The following is a 17,624-nucleotide window of genomic DNA, read 5'->3' on the forward strand; positions in this document are numbered from 1 at the left end:
TATTGAAGAGATTTAAATGACACTTTCGTTAAGTGAAACTTATTCTAGGGATAACACAGAGATTGTGAAATAAAAATCACATTTGCAGAAAAGACAGTGAGTGAAAATTGTAAATATAAGCATTGAATAATCATTTTTAACAAAAAGATGTAGTCTCATAATTGCAATGGTGTCTGCAAACTAATTTTCTTAAAGCGCTACCACGAGTTACTTCATTTCTTTGTACAAACCGTTGCAGTTACGAGACTTCATCTTTCAAAAAATCATAATTAAATGCTTAGCTTACAACAAAAACCCTTTGAAATGCACTGTAGCAGTTTGTAATGTTGTAAGGATGGTTATGACCAGCAATTCGGGGAGATTCCATTCAAATGTATCGTAAATAAATCTATTGAAACGATTCAAATATAAATGCAACAATATTGACTGAATATCTAAATATGTATAAAAAAATATGTATAAAAAATTATTATTTAATCCTCCGCTATTGAAGTTTTTCGTCTGTTTATCGTTCCGTGCAATCTTGTCTGGGCAATTAATATGTCATGGCGAATCACTGGAAGCTAAGGCAAATAAAAATATGAAATATGCTAATGTAGATGAAAGAGAAGAGGGTGTTGGGTTTCTAGTAAAATGAAAATCTTGAAAAAATCAAGTTTTACATGTATACATACATGTTCTCCATACCTTATTTTTATATAAAAATGGGAACCCCCCCCCCCAAATATATCCCTAAAATTCACATTTTTTTAAAATTTTAAATTCTTTAAATAAATAGACATACTAAATAACTTATAATAAACAATTACATGCATCAAAGAAGGCCCATAAAATTTTGTACTATAGATTTTATGACAAACTGAGTTTTCAATCCAATCAGTTTTGTTTCATAGTCAAAATCGTGCATCAGGCCCAAGGATCATGAAGCAGTCTAAGACTTTAGTCGAAATATCAGTAACTCAAAAAGGATATTTATCAAAAACTAACATTTGAAATTTATACTTAACATTAAAAAGGAAATAAATTTTAATAATATTTTAAATTTTAATTGCTTTCTATAAGTTTGTTGACAATGTACACATTGTGTCTTAAGTCCAAAAATGCTTCATGACCCCGGGGCTAGGTTCGTAGTTTGGAGTTTATTATTAGGAAAGTTTTTTTATGTCAACGATTTACGCGTCATGGATTTCGGAAGAAATCAATCAACATATTTTTACAGCCTCAAAGTATTAAAAACTGAAATCATATGAGATAAACAAAACATCTGTAATTTTTACATTTGCTTTATGAATGTCATTAAGAAGATGTACATTCGTTCTGCAAACCTTGCGAATTTACACCATTTTATCTCGTAGAATAAAGCAAATATGAAATCACACAAGAACAATACTTTCTATAATCTAATCGCTCCATAATTGTTTCCTGTTATATCCTATCGTATTTTTATGTCAAAAATAACGTTGTGGGTACTTTGGTACTTTAGAAGAGTTCCTGACAACTAGTTTTTTTCTAAAGAGGAAATTTGCATATTCTAAAATTATATTTTTAATTTTTTGGAAAGAATATATCATATTTGCTGCATTATCAAAATTATCTAAGTTTGTATAATTATTCTTATTTGTTCTTATTGACTTTTGTTCCTAAAAACCCTGAAGTTTAATAAGACGTGACAATAGTATGTAAGCTTCATACTAGAGAAGAAAGTTACATTGTCATAAATTGCTAGTGAATAGTGATTTAAAAGGAATTGAACCTCATGGAGAATTCTATCACAACCTGCGGTAAAATATTTGGACAAATTTTTCAGACAAAGGTAGGAAGCTATCATGTCCAAAATGTATAAAAGTTTGAAAATATGTTATCAAATTATAAGTCAGATTAGATCGATCGCAAACTAGACTATTGCTTTTAAGAAAATCAACATATAAGAACTTTCAAAAGAAAACTACAAAGTTCTACGAAAGGGTATGTGTTTCTCTAGAAAATAAGAAACGCTGAAGTTCATTAGAGACACATGAAAATATTATTACAAAATCTCTTTTTAAAACGTGTTTGAATTTTGCTATCAGTATGTATGGTATTAATTGACTGTTGTCTATGGTCCCATTCGATATGTTTTTTCCACAAGAAAAAACGACAACTGCTCTAGGTAATTTTTTTTTCATATGAATGGTGCTGACGGCCAGAACTTTAGGGTTATTTATTGTACTAACCAACATTGACTGTAACATGGAATGTTGTTTCACCCATATTCTATCGAGAAAGTTTTGGCTTATTAGAACAGCTGCTACCTCGAAAATTTAGTGCAAGTAATTTAGTTTAGTAAAGAAACATGAACTGAATCTGCCTGCATCAACAATTCACCTTGCAAATGTGTCAAGATTTTAATGTTTTTGTAGAAAATTTGTTCAAAACTGCAAAATGGTGTTTTTCCTTTAAAAAGGGTATGAAACAAACCCCTCTTTACGTCAAGTTACTTGTCCGCAAAACATTTGTAAGGCTTTTAAGATGATTGACAATATTCCCATTGGTAACAATTGCGCCCTATTTTTGCAGACCTATTTTTGTGTTCATACGAAGCAGAATTTATTCAAAGACTTTTAAAAACATGAGAAGAAGACTTATTGTGGCCTTGAAATCGACATTCAGAAATATCGACGACACATTAACAACTAATTCACAAGTCAGCCAAAAAAAGACCCATGAAATTCTTTGATATATCTAAATATCGAGTTAAAGGCAACAATTTTAAAAGCAAGTGTAAGAGCTTAATTAATTTTAAAAATTATATTGTGTAATTAAAAAAAAAGAACTAGGATAGCATAAAGCACTCTCGGAGTATCAAATTTAATGTCCTTAAAATTGCTGTTTTCATATGACAAATAGTAGTTTTCACACGTTCATTTGCTGTCTAGCTTTGCACTGAAGAATAAAAAAACCAAAGATATATATATGATATACGCAACGACATATAATAATTTTACGTATAGGTCTGTTTTATTATCACTCATAAAACATCACAAATATAATTTAGCCGGATATTGATAGTTACAAACATCACATTTTGAAATCCTATCCAATCGACAACCATATTTAAAATAAAATGGCATCTGTCCTACTTTTCCCATACGCTTATCGAACGCTCACTTCACGGGTTCCCCGAAACGTTGCATGGTTAACACAAAACGCTTCTAAATTTACATGAAAAGAAAATCAATGAAGTCACACGCTTAAATAGGGTAGTAGTATGATTCAGGGTTTGTATATTCTAAGCAACATATGTACAAAGATAAGGCAAACTCACCATGTCAGATTTCTTTGGTCGTTGTGATTACCCTGTTAGCAAACATATCATTTGGTTTTATTTTTGACTGATGCTTTTCATACCAATTTCGAGACCTTTCTTTTTATGCTTAATTTGACTAGGGAAAATTCCGTGTACCTGATCAAAACATCGATCTCCCGGCGAGTTTGATCGGTCAACAGGGAATGCTTACTCCTTCTAGGCACCTGATCCCACCTCTGAGGTTCCAACAGTCTGTATTTTATTCCCTGTTAATAGATTTATATTGTTTGTAGTTTTTTAAGATCTATCAATGTTCGTTATCTTTCGCCTTTTTCATAAAAATTATTATAAGCATTATGTCGGAGCATTTAATTCAAGCAATGTGTCATGCTCTAAATATAAGAGCAAATATTTGTTTTTGAAAATGTTGAAAATTTAATGCAAGTTTTTTTTTTTTTTTTTTTTGAAAAAATACGACTATGCAAGATTTGATTGATAGTGTTCATTACTTGATGCTAGAGATTTATCACCATTCGTCATATATACATATTACATTTCTGTTTTCAACAGCTGTTTCATATTTGAATGTTTTTTCGTGACTATAGACTTTAATTCGAACTTCTATTTACAGTATATGACAAAGGTGACTGTTTCAGTTTTTCCATCGTTAAATTTATTTTCTAATGTAGTTACAACACACTATCGCCTGTATAACATGATTATGTCAATAAGCTAATTCTATACACAAAAGCAGCCATGGGTACGTTGGAATTTGAAGATAACGAACACTGATTGAGCTAAAATTTCACTTGAAAAAAATGAAATTGAAAGCAGATCTAGAGCAAACATCGACCCTGTAAAAATCAGACTTGTGCAATGGAGGAAGACGCATCCACTGAGTCACGGACACTTTTTTCATGATCTGGTAAATCGAAAAAACTGTTAACAATTAAGGAATGTTTTTAAGTTTCTACGCGTGAGTATACGCAAAAATGACTTTCAAATCAATTTCACAGTTGGCTTAGTAGAAAAACACAACAAATGGAAATATTGCAGTATGAAAATACATGTAATTGACTAAATATTGAATACATGTAATTGACTAAATATTGAATATCTAGCTTCAGTCAACATTCCACATAACGACAGACAGATATATTTACAAAATGGGTAATTGTGTCGACCACAGAGTGTGAAAATTTTGACTATTATCCGGTTTGTGATAATACTGTAGCATCATCTAATTTGTCAGCCTTGGTTTAAAAATTGTTAGCAGGTAGTGCATGCTCTTATGTAGTTAATTGATTGATTGATTGTATGTTGTTTACGTCCCATTCGAGAATTTTTCACTCATATAGAGATGATCAGCATATACCGGTGAAGTGCTTAAAATTTAGATCTTTACTTGGCACTCAGGGCCATCGAGCAGTGTGGGTTCTTTATCGTGCCAACGCTTGTCGTGATACGGGAGCTCGGTTTTTAAGGCTTTATCCAAAAGAACCACAATTTCAAAGTGCCGCCGAGCGCTAGGGAAAGGAACAGTTGCTACCTATTATTTTTTTTTATCTTAGGCCGGTCGCGCCCGAGGTTCGAACCAACGACCCTCCAATCAAGGAAACAGGGCTCTAACAACAGAGCTACCGTGACGGTTAAATGAACTCGACAATAAGTTCTAAACCTTTGAAAAGATGACGTTACAGAGTTTTCCAACAATGTCGATTAAAGTAAACATTTTGAAAAATTATCCTGTTTGCTAGAGCATCATGCGGATCATTTTGTTTATTCATTTCTTTATTTCATTTATTTATATATTTATTTGTTGCATTTTAAGGATGTTAAGGAGGTATTAAATCAAAGTAAAATAAAGTCCTTTGTTCTGAAAATTTAGCGTAATTAAAAAAAGAAGAATTTGACAAAAATTTGGATTGAAGATATATAAGGGTCGGGTCACTTTGATGACACACCTTGTCGGTCGGACGGACCAGGTCATGTTTTATAGTATGCCTTATAACCTCGTTGGTGAAGGAGGAATATAATACTGCTATAAAGAAAACAAATGTTGACATGGGAAAGCTTAAATCACGCATTTTGCAAAAAAGTTTAAAGCTTAGTTAACCATTAGTGTTTAAAGTCAGCAATACTTTAAGAAATGAAACAGTTTTCGCAAAATTAAAGATGAACTCACTAGAATCGTTTTACAGTTGATGACAATTCTTTCTTAAATCTGTTTGAAAAAAAAAATTGATTTCAATGGAATCAATTCATCTGTTGCGTATAAATCTATTAATCCTGTTCGTTAGGCAGGTAATACAACATGTCGTATTAGTTCACCTAATATTTCACTTTACAATTTTTTTGGGTGAGTTTCCTCATCCTGAGTGGATAGCGACGTTCGGGTGCTGCATTAGTCTGATCAGGCACCTCCATATCCTTTTTTCCATAAGTCCAGAAGCTTTGCTGGCTTTTCCACCATCTCAGGAACTTCCTTCTCTGGTTCTTTCGGAGACTTCAATGCCCTATCCGTGTCTGTTTCCATAAAAGATGCTAACCCTACATGAAGTGGTTGTGATGTAGGTTCTGGCTCCAGCAATGTAGCAGACGATGCTAATAGATAATCTATATGGCAATAACCAATGCGTTTTCCAACTCTTACGTTATACGTTAAGGGTCCTAACTGCCTATGAACCACACCAGATATCCACTTCCATTTTTGTCCTGGAACAGTTGTTTTCACTTGAACTTGTTCACCTTTCTGAAATTCCCTTACTTTAAAATGTTCACACATCATGTTGTTCTGTCATCTATTGCTGTTTCTCCTCCACCCGCTCCCGAAGATTAGGTTTAATGGAACTCAGCCTGGTTCGTAGCTGACTCTTAAGAAGTATTTCTGTGGTGATATACCAGTAGTGCTATGTGGAGTGATGCGATACCTTAACAGAGAGTTGGGACGTCGTTGCTGAAGAGACCATCTATGACCATCATAGTCTAGCTTCTTTAATACTTTTTTAAGAATCTGTACTCTTCTTTCAGCCAAACCATTTGACTGAGCATGACAGGGTGGTACAATTGAATACTTAACTCCACTTTGCTTCATGAAGTCTTGAAACTCCGAAGATGTAAACTGGGGTCCAATGTCACTTATTATTTCTTCAGGTATTCTAAATGAGGCAAACCATGTCCTTAATTTTTAAATGGTATTCCTGCTTGTGGTGGACTTCACAGGTATGACTTCCAGCCATTTTGAAAAGCTGTCTACAATAACAAGAAAGAAGTGTCCCTCATATTCTGCATAATCTATATGTACCCGTTGACCCGGTCTAGAAGCCCAAATCCAAGAATGCAGGGGGCTTTCTTTTGGAGTGTTTCTTGTATATGCACAAGCTGAACTTCTTTCAACCATGTCTTCAATATCCCTGTCTAGATAAGGCCACCAAAGATATCCCCTGGCTAAGGCTTTTGTGCGAGACATTCCCAAATGTTCCTCGTGCAGCTCTAGCAACAATCGACCTCTAAACATTTCTGGAATGATCACTCGCATCCCCCACCAGATCAATCCCTTTTACAGTGTAAGTTCATTCCTTCTATCGAAGAAAGGTTGCAAACCAGCATCCTCTACATGAGCCGGCCAACCATTCAGAGTGAAATCAAACATTCTCGACATAATCGGGTCTCTTCGAGTAGCTATCGCTATCTCCTGACTAGAGATTGTTAAGCACATATCCAATGTAAATATTCCTTCTTCTGTTTCCTCCTGTTCTATCTCATGTAATGACAATCGCGATAAGGAATCACAATTTCTATGCTGTTCAGACGATCTGTACTGCATGTCATACTGATACGCTTCCAGGATCAGCGCCCAACGTTGCATTTTTGCTGCAGCTTATGGAAGAACTCCGACCCTTCTTTGGTCCAAGAATCAACAACAATGGTTTGTGATCCGTCACCAACGTAAATTTGCGTCCAAACAGGTACGTATGTAATTACTTTACTCCAAATACTGATGATAATGCCTCTTTTTCTATTTGAGCATAGCTTCTCTCGGTTTCACTCTGTGTTCTGGAGACAAAAGCTATTGGTCTCTCCGAACCATCTTTCATTACATGTGACGTAAGTGCTCCGACCCCATAAGAGGAAAAGTCACACGACAAACGTACAGGTTTGTTGGGATCATAAAACACTAAACGTTTGCTCTCAGTGATCATCTTTTTACAAACATTAAAACTTTCCTCACAGTCAGCAGTCCAATTCCACGGTTCATGCTTTTTAACAACTGATGGAGTGGATTTAACTCAGTACTTAAGTTTGGCAGAAAAGCACCATTGTAATTCACCAAACCAAAAAAAGATTTTAATTCTTTTACTTCGGTGGGTCTAGATGCCCTTCATGGCCTTGACCTTTTCTTCAGCTGGGTGTACTCCATTATGATCTAACAGGAACCCCATATAGACAACGTGGTCTGCAAGAAACTCACACTTCTCTGCTTTCAACTTAGTGTTATGCTTTCGCAGACGTCGGAACACTTCTCGAAGCGTATTCAGGTGAGTAATATCATCAGTCGCTGCAATTAGAATGTCATCTATTCGACATACCACATGATCTAATCACAATAGAACTTGGTCCATCACTGACTGAAATATTGCACTTGCAGAACTAACTCCGTAAGGTAGCCTGGCATATCGAAAGAATCCAAGGTGAGTATTGATGGTTAAGTATTATTGAGATTCTCTTTCCAATTCTAGCTGAGAAAAGGCTAGACTTAGATCCAAATTTGTAAATTTTTGTCCGCCTGCTAAGCTAGCAAACATGTCATCTGTATTGGACAGTATGCACCGCTCATCACTAATGACCCCATTAACTGTCATTTTATAGCCTCCACAAATCCTTACTGACTTGTCTGCCTTTGGAACCACCACAATAGGAGCTGCCCATGAGCTGTTTTTTACTTTTTTAAGAACATTTCTCTCAACTAATTTTCTCAGTTCTATTTCCATTAAAGGCATACGGTACTGTACGTGCTTTACAAAATATCGGATGTCCGTCATATGCATCCTTCAATCTACTTTGTGCTTTAAAACCCTTTATTGGTTCTGTGCTTGGTAGAAATATGTCACTGTATTCCCTCCTTAGGGCTTCAACTTCATGGTGACTGCAAAGACTTCTTCCTAGTTGAGTTTTATTTTTGACGGCCAGTCCCTCCCCAATGAACTAGGTCGATGTCCTTGGGCAACTAGCAATGGTAGCTGGGCAAACCCTTGCTCCTGGTACTTTACATGAACTCTACGCACTCCCAGCAGTCCAATTTCATCTCCAGTATATGAACGAAGAACAGTATCTGTTTTTGTGAGCTTGAAATGCTCTACCGGTAATTGTCTTTTGTAAAATGCCTCAACTACAATGGTACGGACACTCCCGGCGTCTACTAAAAATACAACCTCTTCATCTCCCACAGTTATGTTAATATTCAACTTCCTTCTACTATGGTCAGTTTCATTGGTACAGAAAATACAACAAATGCAATCTGATCAATCTGTCTCATCATCCTGCTTAGTCACAAACAATGTTGGTTTTTCCAATTTTTTTCTCAAGTGGCACTTCTTCGTTATATGGCCAACTTTCTGACATTTGAAATACTTACTGTGTTTGAATTTATACTCCTTTGGGCTATGGTTATTCCAACATCGGTAACATTCCTCTGCATATTGACTTTGAAATTTCTTTCGGTTCTTAGATTTTCTCACATATTTTTTTGTTTCAGCACTGTGTATGCCTTGATCAGGAGTCAAAAATGTCAACATGTCTTTTTCAGCTGTTTCCATGGCATTCCCAATCTTGACCGCTTTATTGAAATCCAAATTTGTCTCCGATAACAGCTTTTTCTGTATTGTTTCTGACCGTAACCCACAAACTAGTCGATCTCTAAGTGCCTCAGGTAAAAATCCCCCAAACTCACAATGTGTGGATAGCCTCTTAAACTCAACTACATACGAGTTCACGCTTTCATCCTCCTGATGATTTCGCTTATTGCTTGAAGCCACAAGCGTCAGGCAGTATAAGGATCAATTTGTTCCATGGTCCTAAAGAGATCATACTTAGTGAGATAGATTTTGAACAAGCTGATATTAATCGGAATTGGTTACCTGCATTTTAACAAAAACATCTTGCAGAAGAAAGAATCATATTACTGAAGCAAAATATTGAGGTTTTTACTTCCTTCAGTTTTTTGGGTTTTTTTTTTTTTTTAATTTTTTTAATTTTTTTTTTTTTTTTTTTTTTTTGTTTTTTGTTTGTTTGTTTGGTTTTTTTTTTTTGCTTGCACCTGATTATTCTTTGGTATTCCCTATACAAACATATGTGCGTTTCTAAACCATTGGATTAGTCTATTTGTCTTGCTTTTTTCTTTTGTTCTATCAAAAGGGTGTGATAACTTCCATGGAAATAAAGTTTGTTCTTTTAACCTCATTCTTAAAATTTTTTAACTAAAAAATTTCTCTTTCTTAAATAACATAACATAACACACGGTATCTCTATATGAGTGAAAATTTCTCAAATGGGACGTTAAACAATATTCATTCAAATAATCAATCAATCTTTAGTCTTCAGACATAATTATATTTACGGTCGCCCGCGTGGCGCAGTGGTTAGACTGTTTGCTATAGAATTACAGAGTAAGGAGTTGATCCTTACGTCGCGGGTTCGACTCCACTGCGTTACGTGGAGACCGGTCCTTCGGATGAGACCGTAAAACCGAGGTCCCGTGTCGCAGTAGGTGCTGGCACGAAATAGATCCCTCACTGCTCAGTGGCCCTTAGTGCCGAGTATAGGTCAAAATTTGCAGCCCTCCACCGGCAAATGGTGATGTCTCCATATGCGTGAAAAATTCCCGAGAGGGACGTAAAACAAAACAAAAAAAACAAACAAACAAACAAACATAATTATATTTACGATTTTTTTCAATAGACTCCACACCAACAAGGGAAATTGTGTGCAGTTTTACTTTATAATGATAATCTTTTGAACATTTGGTCAACTGGTTTGATACATTTTGCCCTGGATCCAACATTGTGGAACTTTCATCATGCACGTCCTTATATGTCCTTACTTCTTATACAGGCCTTCAGTACGCGGCGGGGGATGGTGGGCTGCCCCCCCCCCCATTTTTTCTGAGAATAGCCTTTTTGATATAGTTTTACTATGTAAATTGTCGTTTTGAAGCTACTTGCCCCCCCTCCCACTTTTTGCTGCTGTACAGTTGAACACAAGCAAATTTCAGCATTAAAAAAAATGTGCCGAGAAATCGGAGTTACAGAACCCCCCCCCCCCCCACTATGAAAGAGGATTTTCGAGTTTTTGCAGTTTACTTTTTTTTGGCTTGTCAATTTTTGCCCCCCCCCCTCTCCCCCTTCGGAAATGTTATATTAAGTTTGTGAAATAAATTATTATTTGTCTTCAAAATTCTGAGATTAATGTTCTCCGTAAAATAATTATGCATTAAAGTGCACGCTACAATTCGATATTCATTTTAAATTTTTTCAATTGGTATTATGAATAGCTATCATATTTTCAGTTGTTTTTGGCATTTCTGATCTTCTGTGCATTTGAAATTAATTAATGTAACCTCTACAAAGCCACAGCTTCCCAGCACAAATTAATCACATTAATTTGTTTTCCTTACTTACTATATTTTAATTTAAAACTATTTAAGGAATCTTCAATATCATGTCATGTTAACTTCTTTCAAATGTTATCCTTATGCATGTACATTCCACTTGTATTCCTGTTATTTGAGATAAAATAAATATCGTTATCTAAATGTTTACTTTTCCATAAGTTTCCATTCTTCTGAAGAGTCGCAAAAAAGTTAAGATAAAAAAATCGTGATGTTTTGTATAAATCTTAAAAATGTAAGGTAATGAAATATTATGACCCCCCCCCCCTTAACTTCAAAACTGGACGGAAACATTTATTTCTTATCATGCTTATGTGTTCTATAGATATTAACTGTTCAGTCAGGCAAGCTTTTTGAAAAACTATTACTTGTTGAATTTAAATCTCTCGGAAATCACTAATGGTTTGGGCATGTAATACCCCAGCAACACTTTTACTAAGTCTTTGTACTCTTTTTCTTTTGGCAAGTCCGGTTGCACTATTTTTTTTTTTTTTTTCAAAACTCCATAGGTCGTTGGACCAATAATCGACAAAAATACTGCTACTTTCTTTTGATCCTTAACTTCATTTGCCGCAAAAAATTGTTCAAGTCTTTCCACATAATTCGAGAAACTTTCTGTTCTTTCATTGAACTCACCGACTTTTCCTATGTGGGTCATGTTGATTCTTAGATGAAGAGATTTCCAGCGTTCCGAATCATTTGGTCCGACATTTATTCCCGAAGATTTTCTAAACATATTACAAACTTAATTCTACATAATTCATATTATTCGGTTTGAAAACAAGTGTTGTATTGTAGCATGGAATTATTATTTGTGATGTTGTCTGTCCTATAACAGCAACTGGCCGTGCCTACAAATTGAATACCGCGCGTTAGCGCGGTATGATAAATTGTCGGCACGGACAAGTGCTGTTATAGGACCGACGACATCCAAACATAAGAATTCAATGCTTATATTTACATTCTCTATTTTTATTTCTTGTTAATTGTTAATTTCTTTAATCTTTATTATGAATTTAGCGCCTTTCAGAACTGGTGTGCTTAATAGACGTAAGAGCCATTGTAACTTTGGAAAGGTAAATAACGCAAATGAATATTGCGAGGGAAAAAATAACAAATTAATTTTAAACGTAAAATTGTTATGATTTTACAATAATTTAATAAGATAATTGTTTTTAATCAAATAGAGCTAAACAATATACATTCTGGTGTTCCTATAGCATTGAAAATGCATATAGTTCCTACCATGTATATACTACCACACAGTGACAAGGTTTCGCGTGTGTTATTGGGTATCGAATGTTGTAGGTTTCCAGTGGATTTCATAAAGAAAATTACACTGAATGTAAATATACATTAATGTTAATACCTGACCCTTCACTATATTATTTGTTTATGAACAAAGGCATTATAAAGCAGTTCTTATTGTACCTCTTTGAAAGAAATACTTTCTATAATTTAAATACATATTGTTCTGAAGTTAATTCCGTTTGTAGCTAATAAGACACTAACATTAACCAACGAAACAAACAATAAGATTTTATGACATCCTGTCATTTCTTCTTGATAGAAAAAAATGTCCGAATGTCAAGAATAAGCAGAGGAAAAAAGTTCACAACTTATAACTACTTTAATTATACCGTTTGAATTCCGGACCACCAAGTAAAATTTTCGTCAGTAGGACATACTCTAGTGAATTGAGTTTAATAAAACCGAATCTGTTAAAATAAGCTTATTAATAAATGCAAAATACTAGGTTACAGAATGTTCGAATCTTTTGAAAAAAAAAAATAGCATTGATATACTGGATAACAATATTGAATCAATTTTGAAAACAAGAATGTAAAAGATGAAGACAACAAACAGTGATCGATCTAAAAAAAAATCTATAAATAATACAAATATATAAAGAGGGCATTAAACACTGACCCCTGGAAATTCCAGAGGTGGGATCAGGTGCCTAGGAAGAGAAAGCATCCCTATTGACCGGTCACACCTGCCGTAAGCCCTAGTCAAATCTAGTATAAAAACAAAGGCCTAACATTTAGTATGAAACAAGTCAGACCAAATACGACCTAATGATAAGTTATAGTTGCTAACAAGATCATTATAACGACCATAGAATCTACGAAAGGCTGACTTGAATCGAAGTTGTTGGAATCCCAGTAACATCAACTTATCAGTGAATAGCAAGCCTCGCTTATTCTCTTAATAGCGAATAAGTTGGGAGACATTTATAAACACTATAGGCAGGTAATTGTGGAATATTGCTACATAAATAAGGAAAAGCTGACGTCATCTCGTTTGTCATACATTCTAGTTGTTCGTTGGCCTTATCATCTAAAGTCATTAAAACATCTAAAAATGTAACAGATTTGGCAGACTCTGTGGTGTCCTTTATTTCACGTTCACTAGGATATATCGAGTCGACATATGAATGAAAGATATTATAATATATTATAATTACATTATAATTAATAATAGATAAATATATAATTATATTATAATATGACATTATTATATAATTTATATTAATAAAGGAAATGAAATATGATATAACGAACAGTATTCAATCTCGAAAGTCCAATGAAGCAATACAAATTTGGAGCAGAGCAAACATGGACCTCCAGAAATATCAGATGTGGAATCAGGTGCCATGGAGGTGTGAGCATCCCCCGCCGACCAGCCACACCCGCTGCGCGCCCCCGTCATGATCGGGAAAAAACCCGGAAAAATCCGTAGACAGTTCAGTGTATGAATAATGGCCTAACAATTAGTATGAAGAACGTCAGTCAGCATTTGACTGAATGATAGGTTGTATGTGCTAACAAGATAATGAAATTCATCGGAAGAATAATTCCGGTAATTTCGAATCCCTTTTAATACATGAATATAACTTAAAATTTGGAATAAGAAAATGCTTATAGGATATTAACAAGCCTAAATGCTTCGCAAATTTGAGCAATCCCACAGTTAACAAAATTACTTCCGTTTGTCATGAATTCACCCATTTACCCACTTACACACTCACTGGCGGGTAAGTTTTGTATGCTTTTTTCGCGAAGGGGTATTTCAATAGTAATATACGCACAATTAAAAGTGTGAAATGTTTTGATATTCAACTGTCTAGATATAAAGACAAAAAGTTTTATAAATGACAAAATGAAAGGCTTGAAGTTTCACAATGATAATAATTGTGATATCATTATTGTTTTTTAACAAAGGGAAGAGGGAAGTTCCGTTTTCTGTTTTAAAGTACTAATAATATGATACATCTGAAAAATGCCGGTTTAAAATAGCAAACCTTTTATATCTTAATCAATGGAGAGTCAGTTTAGAAAAAATGATTTACGTATGAATTTTACCTATTTTTCAAATGAGGTTTTTTGAATAAAAGACACACGTTTCTAGCAAGGTATTGGATGTTTTACTGACTATAGACGATAAAGGCCAATTAAGAACTAAACTGTATGACAAACAAGATAATTTCAGCTTTTCCATCGTCAACTTTCCTTATTTATGTAGTAATATCCCACTATCACCTGCTTATGGTGTTTTGTCTCTCAACTTATTCGCTACTCAAGAGCTTGCTGCGAGTACGATAAATTTTTTAAGCGAGGCATGCTATTCACTGATAAGTTGATGTTATAGGGATTTCAATACCTTTATTTAATGTCGGCATTTCGAAAACGTTATGGTCATTATAATGACCTTGTTAGCAATATATATAACCTATCATTGGGTCGTATTTTGGCTGACTTGATTCACACCAATTGTTAGGCCTTTGTTTTTATACTGAATTGACTACGGAAAGTTACGTCTACCTGATCAATACATAGGGCTCACGGCGGGTGTGACCGGTCAATGGGGGATGCTTACTCCTCATCCCACCTCTGGAATATCTAGGGGTCCGTGTTTCATGCTCTCTTCACATATTTGTTTTGTTTATAGATTTTTGAGATCGATCACTGTTCGTTATCTTCACCTGTTACACATTTGCACTCAATTATACAGGAAACATCATTAGCATGGACCAGATTTTGAGCTGCAAGCTTGATGCACAATAAAACTGCTGATGTTCCCTAAAAAAACGATCATTTCTGTTTCTCACCGAATAAACTCTGCGTTTTTTCAAAACAAACACCCTTTAAGCATATACAAACTGTGAAAGTTTCATGCACCTTAAATGAATCAAAGAAATTTGCATTGACAAGTCCATCGGGTCTTTTCGATAACTGAGTAAATGAAAGATGTATTTAATGTAGTTTTAGACTGTACTTTACTGTCAAGCACTGTGAACCTGGTCTTGTACAGCTGAATAAATTACTTAATCACTTTGTATACATCATCAATGCAAAGCTATTCAGAGTTTCAAAATGATAAATAATGTGATTTAACTGACTCTTAAATTTTTCTTTCTCTTCAGTTTATTTATTCAAAAGGCGACGTTTGAAGAAATAAATATCTTTAATGTTTCTTTATTTCTTTGTTATTTTCGTGAATGTTTGGCTTTTGAATTATCTAATAAATTCATTAAGCCCCCAATTTTATATATATATATGTGTGTGTGTGTGTACGAGGGGTTATCTAAAAAGTTCGTGGACTAGTGCCATAAAATTAAAACCGCTTTAGGTACATCAATGAATTTTAACACAGTTAGTTAGCGTCATCTTTTCTATCTGTAGAATAAACCATAAATCATTAGTTTTATTTTTTAATAAATTGTTAATGTTTTTGTCAGCAATGGTATGTCCAGTCGGCGCAACCTCGAATATGACATTTTTTTTTCTATCTGAGTTTAACTGAGAAAAACTCTTTTGATACGAGCATTTGTCATCCAAAAAGCCTGTTAATTCAGGAATGTGGTATGGCATGATTGTTCCGTAAAATTTGCAATTTTTACCTAATTCTGTAAGTTCTATAAAATTTTATCGTTCATTTTCTATGGAGTGTCAAAACAATTAAGGACTTGAAAATTACATCGAAAAGGGGGAGGGGTTTCTTTTTCTAACATTCTATAAAGTTTCACCCTTGGAAAGACTGGTATAGACCTAGGAAATGTTTAAACGGACTACAGTGAAATAAAGTGTATCCAGAGTACTTGTTTTTAAATGCAAAAAAGATTCAGAGAGATGAGAGATGTACAGTTACTGTCGATTTGTAGTCAGGGAGTCAAAAGTCAGTCATGTCGAAAAGTGACATTGATCATGAGTAGCAAATATTGAACTCCGACAAGCTAAATATGTTGACATAATCAAGTGAGGAATTTCCCTATGTATAGATCCATTTATAATATTATATGCATCGAAAGCAGCTGTTCATGACATTTTAAAGTCATATAAACAAAACAGGATTAAGTCCTTACTTAACCCCAAAGAATCGCATCGAGATAAGTGTATGAGGTAGAGGAAGCGGGCTTGAGAAACAATGACGTTGTCGGACGTCATGAAACTAAACAGAGACAGCGCCGGGTGATCATATAATGTCTTTTTTATTTGGTAATAATTTGGCAAATAATCAACGTTTCAATCTGAAATTTTCAACATTTCTAACACTTTTGTTATCTTATTGCCTGACGCCACGTGCGTCAGGCAGTATAAGGATTAATATTTCAGGGATCCGAAACTAAGCAATCATTCTTAATGAACTAGATTTTGTGCAAGCTGATTTACATCGGAATTTGTTACCTGCATTTAAACAAATACAGTTTGCAGAAGAAAGAATCATATAACTGATGCAAAATAATAATGTGTTTAATTCCTTCAGTTCTTTTGCATGCACATGTTTATTCTTTGCGATTCTTTGTACGGACATGTCCGTGTAACATTTTTTCTGCGTTTCTAAACTACTGGATCAGTCCATTTGCCTTCTAAGAAAGGGGTGACACAATGATTTCGCGCCAAATGTCACATGAAAATTATCTTCGCGCCTTTTTCTTGGGTTGTTCTATTAAATGGGTGTGATAACTTCTATGGAAATAAATAAAGTTTATTCTTTTAACATGATTCTTAAGCTCCAGATTTTTTATTAACAGTAAATTTTATCTCATTTTATTAGATAACACATTGTACATGGACAGGCAACACTAAAGCAGGGACCTATGTACTAGTTAGTATATAGGTCCCTGACTAAAGCAATGGATTTGATGATTATTCTTACTATTTATCCCATAAGTGGACTTGTCTAATCATAAACAAACTCCCTCCACCTAGTAAATTGGACATCCCTTCTTGATTCAGTCTGTTTTCCACCTAGCCTTTCTTTCAATATTACATTTATTAATAATGTACATTGCAAGGTTAGGTTTTTAAAAAAAGCTTAGAAAGCCAGCGAGTAGCATATTATTTCATGCTTTGTGATGAACAAGGGTTTCCTTTTAATACAGTGACAAGAGTGTAGGTCAGTACCCGTAGAGGAATGGGCTTCACTCCCGTAAGGTTCCAAGTAAAGAATCGGCAAAATGAAGAAGACATCATGATCTGTACTTTTCATTTTTCATTTCATAAAAAAGCACGTTATTATAAAACTGAGAAAGGTCCTGAAATCGATTGAAAAGAAAAACTAAACAATTTCAAAACTTTATATAACTGAAGATGTATTTTAAACTCATTTATAGTACATGTACATATATATGGTAAGACCATCATCGCGTGAGTTTTGTCCAGGGGGGGG

The sequence above is a fragment of the Saccostrea echinata genome, unplaced genomic scaffold, assembly GCF_033153115.1.
Source record: "Saccostrea echinata isolate AGI-Se365-2 ecotype Australia unplaced genomic scaffold, CSIRO_AGI_Sech_v1 ptg000030l, whole genome shotgun sequence".
In the NCBI taxonomy this organism is placed as follows: Eukaryota; Metazoa; Mollusca; class Bivalvia; order Ostreida; family Ostreidae; genus Saccostrea; species Saccostrea echinata.